We start from the raw sequence: 11690 nt of genomic DNA, 5'->3' as shown, positions 1-11690 counted from the left end.
GACCAGAAAGTTATTTCAGAAGGACAGCAAATTTACTCAGTGCATTGAGCTTAATTTTTTGCTGTACTGGCTTTACAATGCATGAACCTTGTCTATTGCAGGCTGCTTAACAAAATTTTCAAATTTTATCATGCTTTCACTATAAGCTTATGGATAAGCATACACACGAATGAGACTTGAGGGTTGTAATCATAACAAAAAAAACCTGTGATTTCTTTTTGACTTTTGGGTCGTTGAGTAAGGTGATGAAAAAAAGCACACAAAGCCTTACTACACCAACATTTAAAAATGATCATTATTTTATTATTTTTTTAAGTTAAACAAGCATTCCTAAACAACAACCATTCCATAAACCCTCACACAGTCCAACTTAAAAAAAAAACACGTTCTTTCCATTATAGCAAGCAGAAAATGTGTCGCATCAAAGAAACCCAACATGTGTATACAAGACCAATTTCCTTTTTACAAAAATTGTGTAATGCCTAGACTCCTACAGAGCAACTAGAAACACTGAAATATCTTGCACACAGTTATTTGCTCTAAACAGAGGAACCAAACTGCACATTTACAGAGAACCCCAGATACCATTGCACGGCTCTGAAATATTGAATAACGGCACTTATCTTTTTCCAGTATGGAACACTTGGCTACAGCGGGTTCATCTACAACACCTTTTGATGCACCACTTTTCACGTTCCTCTCAACCTTCCTTCTCTTATACCTTAGCGCTCACCAATATTTATATATGTATATATATATATATGTATAGCTGTGTATAAATTCTCTCTGGACAGATCATAACGCTGAACTACACTAAAAAAATAATGATAAAGGAAAAAAAGCAATAAATGAGGGCTATTTACATTATAATCCCTAAAATAAAAGCTTGCAAAGACTGTGTTCACCACTGCTGTTTCCTGCCTTAAACATTCACTACATGAAGCACTGCATACCAAAACAGCAGCCTTCAGCAAAAGGCAATGCTGGCAAACTTTTGTTGCTAGCTCCAGCTCCATAGACATCTCTTTCTAAAACATTCTGCAATGGCAAGTGCTCATGGGTACACATTCTTTATAGATCCATAAGCACTGGTGTCCTACACGTCACAATTCCAGTAAGCAAAAGAAAGAAAGGGGGAAAAAAATCCGGGGTGGACACAAGGAACCTAGAAACTATTCAGTCATTTCTGTCCCCCATTTGTCCTGTGGATGGAATGGCTAAGCACACCCAGAGCACCGTGGCCTGTTCTCCAACTGCTGACCTCTCGTAAAGTAAGAGGAAGAAAAAAAACCAGCACAGCATCACAAAATCGGAACTCTTGAGTGACAAGCACGATAGAATGACCTGATGAGCGAAACACAAGGGCAAAACTGATCAAAAAAAAAAAGGTGGATCATATTTCATTTTTCATACAGCATTCATAACATAGGTAAACAAATTCCATAACAAAAAAAGGCATATAGTTAGAGTGACTCAAAAAGTGGAGCCACTGTTGCGTAGTGCAACTCTTTCAACAAAGTCGGACTGCCCAGTGCAACGCCGCATTTTGTAGAGTGGTGAAGAACACAATGACTAAGATGTTGGTTGCACCTACAAAGCTGCAAGGTTACTTGGATGTTCTGGAAGAGGAAGGGAATGAGGAGCATAGAATGTGAAATTAGGGAATGGAAAAATGGCACTTGGCTCCTCTGCTGACTTGTGTTGCAGTTCTCATGGCTTTTTCTTTATCAATTCCCTTCCTCTTTGCCAAGTCCTTTTAGAAGCAGATGTCCATCATCTCTCAAAGCTGTTTTTCCGCTTCAGTTGTTTTCATGTCTAAGCATGAGGGTCTGCGAGAGAACTCTGCAGCCGTCTTGCTCACCAACATGTGAACTGAAAGTTCTCAGGAGTGATGTGGTGTGACAGATATCCTGTAAAAAATAAAAAATAAGACAACCTCTTAGGTAATTCAAATCCTACCCAACAAAGCTAGGCACAAATTTGCTTTTGCACATTCATACAAACTACAAATGAAAATTTTAAAACCATTGAATTTTTAATTATGCCACTGAAAAAGAAATATTTACAAGGTGAAGCTCCATTAAATGAACGTCTGCAGGCATCTAGACAACATCATATAAAGTAAAAAAAATAATAAGCTCCAATGGAGGCATTGCAATTAGCGGTGCCTTGCGACACAAAGTCGCAACCGGAAAAAGAAGAAAAAGAAACGCTAGCGGCTGTGCACGGCTGAGCAAGCACACGTGCCAATGTGCGCATTCACTTTAGCAGCGTTTGTGAGCAGACAACAGTGGCATTTGCTTCAGCCGGCACATTATTGTGCTTGTGTACGTGCACACGTGTGGAGGGGATTCTCTTCTAAGAAACATCTGAGGTGAGCATCTACTAGAGTACTGTAATAGCACTTCTGCGTACAATATGCCTTCCAACGTTTGTTAATCCAAGATGGGACATAGGTGTTTTGTTGAAGCAGCCAACAGCAGGCACAAGTCTTCGAGATAAAATGTGGAGCAAGAAAAGAAAACAGCCAAATGCGCTACGCGTCCACGCTCTGTGACTGCAGTGAAATGCGAGCAATGTGTGCGACCGGCTCCCTCAAAACTGAAATGGCCGCAATTCTCTTGTCTGACACCAGACACCGCCAGCATAAAGTGGCTCTCTGGCAACGTGATGTTATCTGGTAACCTCAAGAAGCAGAGTTGCACCTCCTAAATGTTTCTTCCTCCATGAATTATTTACACCCATTTAGGCATCAAAAGTGTGCAGCAGCCTGCCATCAGCAGTACAAAGTGCATCAGGAAAACAGCTATTTGGGAGTAAATACTTTATGCCACTGGACTGATAGGACCTAGAACTTCTCCCAAATGTTGCATCACAGCAAGAATGGGAGAGGGGGTTGCTGGTGGGGTTTGAAAGGACAGCTGCTGGTGCGGCTTGCGGGCAACGTGTGCCGTTTGTACCTCCTAGCTGAGAGCCAAACATCAATGCTCAAAATACAGGTTCTGTTGTAAAGGTAATGCAGATTTTATAGGAAAAAATCTATTTTTTTTATGGGACCTGCACAAATGGTTGAAAATCTTAAAGTATTCTCCCCTTGCATCAATAGACTAGCAGAGACTTATCTGCCACGCTTAGAAGGTGCCCTGCAAGTTCTTAACGAGAATGTCTCCAAGGAACATTGTAACATGCTTTTTATTGTTTCTCACAATCTCCCAATGTTTTTCTTTCAAGAAGTACTTTGCTTTGCACTAGCTGGTACCTTGGTTTGTGCTAGACAGAGAGGCTCTTTGCTTCTCTTCTCTGTCTTTCTTTTCTCGTTCCGTTGTGCTGCCCTTTCAAAATGAGTGCTTTCCTTTCAATTTTTCCTTCAGTAGGAGAAACAAAAACAAAAGTCACAGGTAGCCAAGTAAGGACTGTACGAGGATTGAAGGACTACTGAAGTGTTGCTCTGGGTCAGAAACTTTGTCCCGATGAAGGACGTGTGGCTGAGGGCATTGTCACGGTGGAGCTTGATCGTGTCCTTGATGTCAGCCTCCCGATCCACAGTGTTTGCCACGCCCCGCCAAGGTGGTATAGTGGCTAAGGTACTCGGCTGCTGACCCGCAGGTCGCGGGATCGAATTAGCATTTCTGATGGAGGCGGAAATGTTGTAGGCCTGTGTGCTCAGATTTGGGTGCACGTTAAAGAACCCCAGGTGGTGGAAATTTCTGGAGCCCTCCACTTCGGCGTCTCTCATAATCATATGGTGTTTTTGGGACTTTAAACCCCGGATATCAACAGTGTTTGCCACGGTGTCCCCACTTGTGGCGAACCCGAGCTTAAGCACAGGCGTTTTTTTTTTTTCGTTTACTCAGGCAGACGCGTTTTTTGTTTTTTTTTTTGCGATCTGCGCCCACCCTGGCTGACGCGGTGACCCGGTGTTTCAATCTCTTGAACACCTCCACTGAAAGGCAGGATTGACATTTTCTCTTTGCAGTACAATCTCAATTTCCTGGATACTCATTTGACAATTGAAACGCAAAACTGCAGACATATGATCCATATTTTCATTGTTTCTGGTCGTTGAGCACCCAGAATGGGGTTTGTCAGCAACCTCCTTGAAAGCGTTGCGCTACTTCCATAGACAATGGCCTTGAAATGCAGCAATATTTGAAAACATCACAAAGCATCTACAGTGTCTCGGTGGCATTCCTTCCAAGCTTCAAGCAAAATGTGATTGTGTATTGATGTTGAAGTGAATGCTCCCTAGTGCTGTGTAATAATCGCAAACGTTTCACATGGAAGCACATATTTCAACTCACACTACCTGTAGTAAGCTGGCGACCATCTGGGTTAGAAGTGCAGACTCTCCACAACATTGCCCAACCTGTTTTACCCCTCTGCCATTAATAGTCACGTCACACTACTTTTATAACGGACCCTGTACACGCGGCCCCTACTTCCCCAAAGGCAGAAGCCAGCCTCTTTTTCTCCTCACTCGACTGTACTGTTCTTCATTGATTACTGTATACTGCCTTAATACACCCCTGACAGCGTAATTTTTGTTCGAGTTCCTTACTGTATTTAGTATTTTTGGGTCCGGAAACCCCAAAAATAAATAGCAAATGCTTCCACATATCATATAATTATCAATAGAATAATTCGGGCCATTTTAGTGTCATTACGAGACGCAAACATAGCATAATAAGAAACTAGTGCCCCGCCATAGAGGAGTGCCTGAGATCACATGCACTAACGCTGTGGTGACACTGAAAGCGTAGTATTCACATAGGGGTCCCACGCACAGGCCTGTAGCGAGGAATTTTTTTTGGAGGGGGGGGGGGGGGGGCACCTGTTGAAGACTTTGAAAAACACCCATTACAGTCGAATCTCATTCATTCGAACACGCTCAATTCGAACTTCCTGTTAATTCAAACTCACAATGAGGTGCCGTCAAAGCTATGTGTATTCCGATGGGCGAAAACGGCCGGTAATTCGAACGCGCAAGCACATGCGACGGTTACCGTATAGTGCGGAATATAGGTCGAGATTTTTTCCAAAAAATGTCAATGAAAAGTCGCCCCTCGACCTATATACCGGCCCTTGGTATAAACCAAGTGATCGTCTGGCAACAAGAAGTGTCACATGCTTTTTGGGCATCAGCATCGACATCGCCTCTTTGGGCCGACGCGTTCTCTGCCGACGCCATTTCTCTTGTCTTGTTCGTTTAGTGTTCGTAGCAAGTGTCGAGGTTACTCTGCGACTAGCCATGAATACAGGGACGCGTCGCCAGTTCACCGCCACGTTTAAAAGAAAAGTTATTGAATTTGCGGAGGCGAATGGCAACATGGCGGCACAGCAGCAGTTTGGAGTGTCTGAGAAAAGCGTCAGATACTGGTGCAACCAAAAAACCAAACTGTCGGTGTGTAACGCGAGGAAGACATCGTTTCGCGGTCGCCGAGCTGTGCACCCAGAACTCGAAGACAAAGTGGCGAATTTCATACGCGAGTACCGTGCCAGATCCCTGCCGATGAATGCGGAGCTCATTCGATCAAAAGCCGTCGAGCTCGCCCGTGAAGCCGGTCTATCAAAGAAAGACTTCAAAGGATCCATTTATTGGATCCGTCGCTTCATGCGACGCAACAGATTTGCCCTTCGACGGCGCACGTCGATATGCCAGAAGCTGCCGGAGGCGTACGAGGACAAATTGATAGAGTTTCAACTTTACGTGAACAGCCTCCGGCGGCAGCATGGCTACATGCTAGGCTAGATCGGCAACGCCGACGAAACGCCAGTGTGGTTCGACATGCCGTCGTCCACGACTCTTTGCGAACGCTGGGCAAAAGAGGTAAAGCTTTTGTCGACCGGAAGCGAGCATTCGCGCTTCACCGTTATGCTTTCCTGCATGGCCAACGGCAGAAAGTTGCCCCCCTTTCATCATCTTCAAGCGGAAGACGATGCCAAAGAAGGCCTTCCCGCGGGATGTCGTCATCCGCGTCAACGAGAAGGGGTATATGGACGAGGCCCTAATGCGCGAGTGGATCCGGACAGTGTGGAACCGGCGGCCCGGAGCACTCCTGCAGCACCGGAACATGCTCGTAATGGACGCGTTTCGCGGGCACTTGACCACATCGGTGAAGGAGAGCCTTCGCGACAGAAAGACGGATCTTGTTGTCATTCCGGGAGGGATGACGTCAACATTCCAACCACTGGACGTCGTCCTTAATAAACCTTTCAAGGACCGTGCGCGTGCGCTGTACACCGAATGGATGGCTGGCGACAACCCGCGGACCCCGACAGGCCGGCTGCGCAGGCCACCTGTGGCGACAGTTTCTGGTTGGGTCTCCCAGGCATGGAGGTCTCTGCCTGAAGAGATGGTGGTGCGCGTATTTAGGAAGTGCTGCATCAGCAACACTCTCGACGGCACTGAGGACAACATGCTATGGGAGGCGGCTAGCGATAAGCAATCGTCGTCGGATTGATTGATATGTGGGGTTTAACGTCTCAAAACCACCATTTGATTATGAGAGACGCCGTGGTGGAGGGCTCCGGAAATTTCGCCCACCTGGGGTTCTTTAACGTGCGCCCAAATCTGAGCACACGGGCCTACAACATTTCCGCCTCCATCGGAAATGCAGCCGCCGCAGCCGGGATTTGATCCCGCGACCTGCGGGTCAGCCGCCGAGTGTCTTAGCCACTAGACCACCGCAGCGGGGCAATCGTCGTCGGAGGAGAGCTCCGACAGCTCGGAGGACTGAATCTGTGAACTATTTCGAGTTTTTCTTTTTTTGCTGGTCAAGGTAAGGGGGTCGACCTATATTCCGCCTCGACCTATATTCCACATTATACGGTAATTCGAACATATCGCGCCCCGAAAATGCTGTCAGCACCCCACCCAATCCCGCAGCGGCACATGCGACACCTCAACGCTACGCGCGAAGGAAATGAAAAGGAAAGAAAAGACTGCTGTGGAATGTTTGCTTTCTCTCATAGGCCGATCTGCGACGCGCCTGTGTCACGTTTCTCCTTTTTCCGTCCCTGCCACGTAAAGACCCTTCTCATTCCAACGCTGTGCGCGAAGAGAGAGAGGAAAAAAACATTTGTTTGATGTTCTGCGCAAGAAAATCGGTGAATGGTATTCTGGAGGCGCTGCATTAAGGTGCCTCAAGCGTGCAGCGGAGGCGAACGAACGCATCAAGTCACGTCACACGTTAGACACGTGTGTCATCTGGCAGTTTTTTCAAAAACAAAGCGCGTGACTCTGAGATGGCTGTGCGCGCGTGCCTCAGAGGCGATTGGGTGTAGAACACAAGGCGACAGGTAGGTGCCACCACTGTCTCGTTTTAGCAAAGCGTTGGAAACACTCGCCTGTTCGTGCAAGCGTTGCATGGTTAGCGCAGCGTGATAAGCGCTACGGCCCTTAAAATTACCTACGTATGCCTTTTCTAGTAAAAGACACACATGCAGAATATATACGTGCTGTTGTGGTGCCCCAGACATGTGCAATAATCACTTTTTAACCGACAGTTGCACAAGTATGAATGCTGAATCCTGAGCAACATTGGTAGGCGCTGTGGATGGGGTGGGCTATTTCAAGTACCCGATGCTGTTAAGAGTGGACGAAAAGACAAATGTACAGACAGACAGGCAGACAGACAGGCAGGCAGGCAGGCAGGCAGGCAGGCAGGCAGGCAGGCAGGCAGGCAGGCAGGCAGACAGACAGACAGGCAGGCAGGCAGGCAGGCAGGCAGGCAGGCAGGCAGGCAGGCAGGCAGGCAGGCGGCAGGCAGGCAGGCAGGCAGGCCAAAATTTTATGCGTCAAAGATCCCCAAGAAAGACTATCGTCTTTAAAAAGAAAGCTGTGAGTGGATGCTGGGCAACAATCCTTAGACCCCCGCTGGCCGCCAACGATGTCCCCCACTCACGACCTTTTGTGGCTGGGTGTTGTCAACTTGTAAATATTTCCCGGAAGAGATAATGCACAAGTCTTTCCGCAAATGCCGCAACAGCAACGCATTGGATGGAATGGAGGATGATGCACACTGGAACATAACTAGTGAGGAACAGATGTCATTGGGCTCAAGTTTGAACGAGTCTGAGTGACAGCACTTTGTGGCCTTCAGGTGTTTAACTACATAAGATTAGTGTCGAAATAAAAACAAGCGACACCACAGTGCAGCTGGTGGTGTCGCTTTATTTTATCAAGATAAGGGTGCGACGCGATACTTAGCGATTTTTAAAAATTTCTTTCCTGGAGATTCAAAGTTGGAAGGTTCGACCTGTATTCAAAATTTTTCAGTACACTGTAGACAGCTCAGTCAGGCACGAAGGCATATGCAACCTCGTGAACTCGTGGTCCGTCGCAATTAAATGATGGCGTTGACACTATGTCGAACTCTTCTGACGGGAGGCTGTCGGCAACACAGTTTTGATTTCATTTTTACATCCACGCAATTTTCGGGCTATATTTATCGGAAAGAAGGTGCGCATTAGATTCGAGTTTTTAATGTTTAGAACAAAGGTTCGCTTGCACCTGCTTCAGCTAAGTAATGCTGCCGTTGGCAAGAATAATTCAATCCAACTTTTTTGGAGAAGCACAAGGTTGTGTAGTGGTCTTACTCAGGTAGTCTGTACCCATTTTTTGAGCAAGGACGAGTGTCACTGCCTACATTCTTAGTTCTTCAATTGTACGACACCCGGAAAGTCATAAAATCTGGGTTCCACTGTACTACAGTCCTTCACTGCTGCATCACAACAGGTGTGTGCATCATGTGTGCAACAGGTGTCTGCATCACAACGGGTGCAACAGGTGTGTCAAAGCTCGTCATAGCTTTCGAATAAAGCTAGATAACCACTTCTTTTATAACACCATTGGCAAAATAACATCATAAACCTAGCATGTTCACACAAAAAAGTGCATGTTGGATGCACTTGGGGAACCAAAACTGGGATCACGCGTAAGCTGACTACATGGAATAGCAACACATGTGCAGAAGCTTCGCCCACGTAGCTTTGGCTGTGCTGTCACAGAAATTCATTGCCAGATGTAGCCAACACGTGATTGTTGATCCATGTGGTTTGGATAGTTTGGCTGCTTTGTAGGCAGGCGATCAGCTTTATTTGTGACTATTAGTGATATATAAATACAAATGCTTTGCTAGAAGCAACAAAGACTGTAGATTATTTCAGGCACAGACAAGCAAAAAATATAATTAAGTCACTTTAAAATACCTTGAGTACAAAACAGGCCAAACAACAATATACAATTTCTATGAATTAACTAAAACTGAATTAAAATAGTGAATTATGAAGACTAACTATACTAACACTTGCACCAGCTTCTTTTAGAGTAAAGTTAGAAGGAATCTCTAAAAGTAGCATCGGACAAAGATAAACTAAGGCAACCACTACAGTCCTTGCACATTCTGACATAAGTGGAACAAAAAGTTGCACTAATTTTATCAATAATGGAAGAAGAAAGCACATTGTGTGTAAGACTTCTATACATTTACCAATGAAGCTACAGCAACTTCACACACTGGTTCATTTCGTACCAAATATTCTTAGCACACGTTATATATAAATGTGAATTCAAGGACCTCTAACATCTAAATAAAAATAAAGTAGGAGATTACAACAATTACAATACAAGCTGGCACAATGTCTACTTCTAACAATCTTAGTCCTGTGCCTGAAGAAATGAAAATACAGTCAAACCTCGTTAATACGTAGTTGGCCGGGAATGACATTTTGGTACACACTAAGCGATGCACAAATTAACCGTCAGTGCTAGTTTAGCGGCTACTTACTGCTCAGAAAAGAACGCCATGATCCTCACAAACACGTGTGCACACACACACACACAGGCACGCAAGCTTTATTTAGGGACAGGCAGCAAAAAAATCCGTGATCTTCTCTTGCTGCCGAGGTGCCCTTGCCGTGACGACGGCATCTCCGAAGTCAATGAAGTCGCGAGTCCGAAGTCAATGAAGTCGTGAGTCAGCCAGTTCATTAGGCCGCACTTCTCGGCGAAGGCTCTCATCACAGTTACAGCAAGCGCACCTTCAGATAATGAGGGGCACTTCGACATTGTCCACTTCGACATCGCTGTCCTCCTCACTTTCCTTTGAATCGGGGCGAGGTGCGACGGCGGCAACAATGTCGCTGTCCGAAAAGTTCGGAGATGTAACGACATCTCTGTCCACACCTCAAAGCGCCGAAGTTTAACTTTTAGACTCCCTCTCCTTGCCGCTCGAGCACCTCAACAAGGAAACTCTAACAGTATTTGGTGGCCTCACCATCCTCGTTGTCGTTGCCTTTTTCTGGCATCCTGAATTGTGCTCGCGCAAAACAGTTCTGTATCGTTGCAGCCTGTACCTGCATCCATGAGTGCGCAAGCAGCTGTATAGCACCCAGGAGGTCTATCCTATACATTTTGTCGCTCTCCATGGCGAGCAACCTCCTCCCCAACAGATTTTTGCATTAAATCTGCTTGACAGGGTGGATGATGCCCTGATCGAGGGGCTGGGCGAGCGCTGTCATGTTGGGCGGCAAAAACAGGTTACCCACATCGACATGCGCAGACACATTGTGGAGTACTATTAGTATGCTCCTTTTCTTGGCAGCAAAACAGCGGTCCAGCTGGCGCACATACTCCTCGAACAGCTACACTGTCATCCAGGCTTTCTTGTTGTGCTTGTAAACAAAACTGGATGGCAGCCGAGCACCTTTGAAGCACCGCTGGCTTCCATACTTATCAATCACTATCAGTGGCAGCTTCTCACTACCAGTCATATTTATGCCAAAAGCGACCAATATCCGATTTTTGGCATGTTTCCCGCCAGAGCACTTCTCGTTCTTGAATGCCAATGTCCTGTTTGGAAGAAGGCAATAAAAAAGTGCCGACTCATCAAAATTAAAAATGCCGGCAGCATCGTAGGCTATCAAGGTTTCCTGAAAATCGGTGTCTTGCCATTCAACAGAGTCTTCTTTATCTGCTGCAGCAGCCTCACCACAAACAGCCTTCCCCACTTGCCGTAGCAGGTTTTAAACCATAACAACCAGCGGTTGCTGCAGGCAAAACCGGGGCAGTTCAGCTGAGTTCAGCTACAGCGAATTCGCACCACCTACCACAGGAGCAGCGACCGAGACTTCTTGGGTTACTAAAAGCCGATCTCAAATGTCATGCTTTTGCACAATGCGATCGGCAACAGCCGTACGTGCAGAAAATAAGTTAACGTGGCCATGTCTTGACGTCACTGTCACTGGCTGTTGAAGTCCGATCGTCAAAGCTAGTGTATCGAATGTCTGCGCGCACGAAATTTCGCTAATTTTCGGCCTGTGCATGGATAACGAGAACGAAAATAGAACGTACTAACCGTATGTAACGCCACAAGCGACTACAGATTAAGTAGTCAGCCAATACTCGGGGTTCAATGGGGACTGGGCTGGGGATTCCTCGCGACTACGTATAAACCACAGTTACACATTAAGCGGGTACGTATTAAAGAGGCTTGACTGTATAACCATAACCATAAGCTATTGGCCAGGTATTTGTCATTTTATTGTATTATTGTTGTCTAAAATTCCGCTTTTACTGAATGCCCAAGTGTGATGAGAGCTGCCAAAAAGGAAGATTTCTCAAAATTGAATTTAGAAAAACGTCGTTCACACAGGGGACTTCTGTTTGGGATAATTAGCAGAGTTAATGA

The 11690-nt window shown here is 45.9% G+C and overlaps 1 protein-coding gene across 5 annotated transcripts in view; it reads right to left on the bottom strand.

The window, feature by feature from the left end:
* Window positions 1-281: 281 nt before the first annotated feature.
* The window catches only part of AP-1gamma (adaptor protein complex 1, gamma subunit), a 154125-nt gene continuing 142716 nt past the window's right edge, over window positions 282-11690 (bottom strand). For all 5 annotated transcript variants that reach the window (XM_075878193.1, XM_075878195.1, XM_037428585.2 and 2 more), the window contains exon 20: window positions 282-1910. The gene's annotated coding sequence lies outside the window, so the exon portion shown is untranslated. The remainder of the gene's footprint in view (window positions 1911-11690) is intronic.

Source organism: Rhipicephalus microplus, chromosome X (assembly GCF_043290135.1).
Source record: "Rhipicephalus microplus isolate Deutch F79 chromosome X, USDA_Rmic, whole genome shotgun sequence".
In the NCBI taxonomy this organism is placed as follows: Eukaryota; Metazoa; Arthropoda; class Arachnida; order Ixodida; family Ixodidae; genus Rhipicephalus; species Rhipicephalus microplus.
Note: the sequence above shows the minus strand (reverse complement) of the source record. Positions and strands in the feature narration are given on the sequence as shown.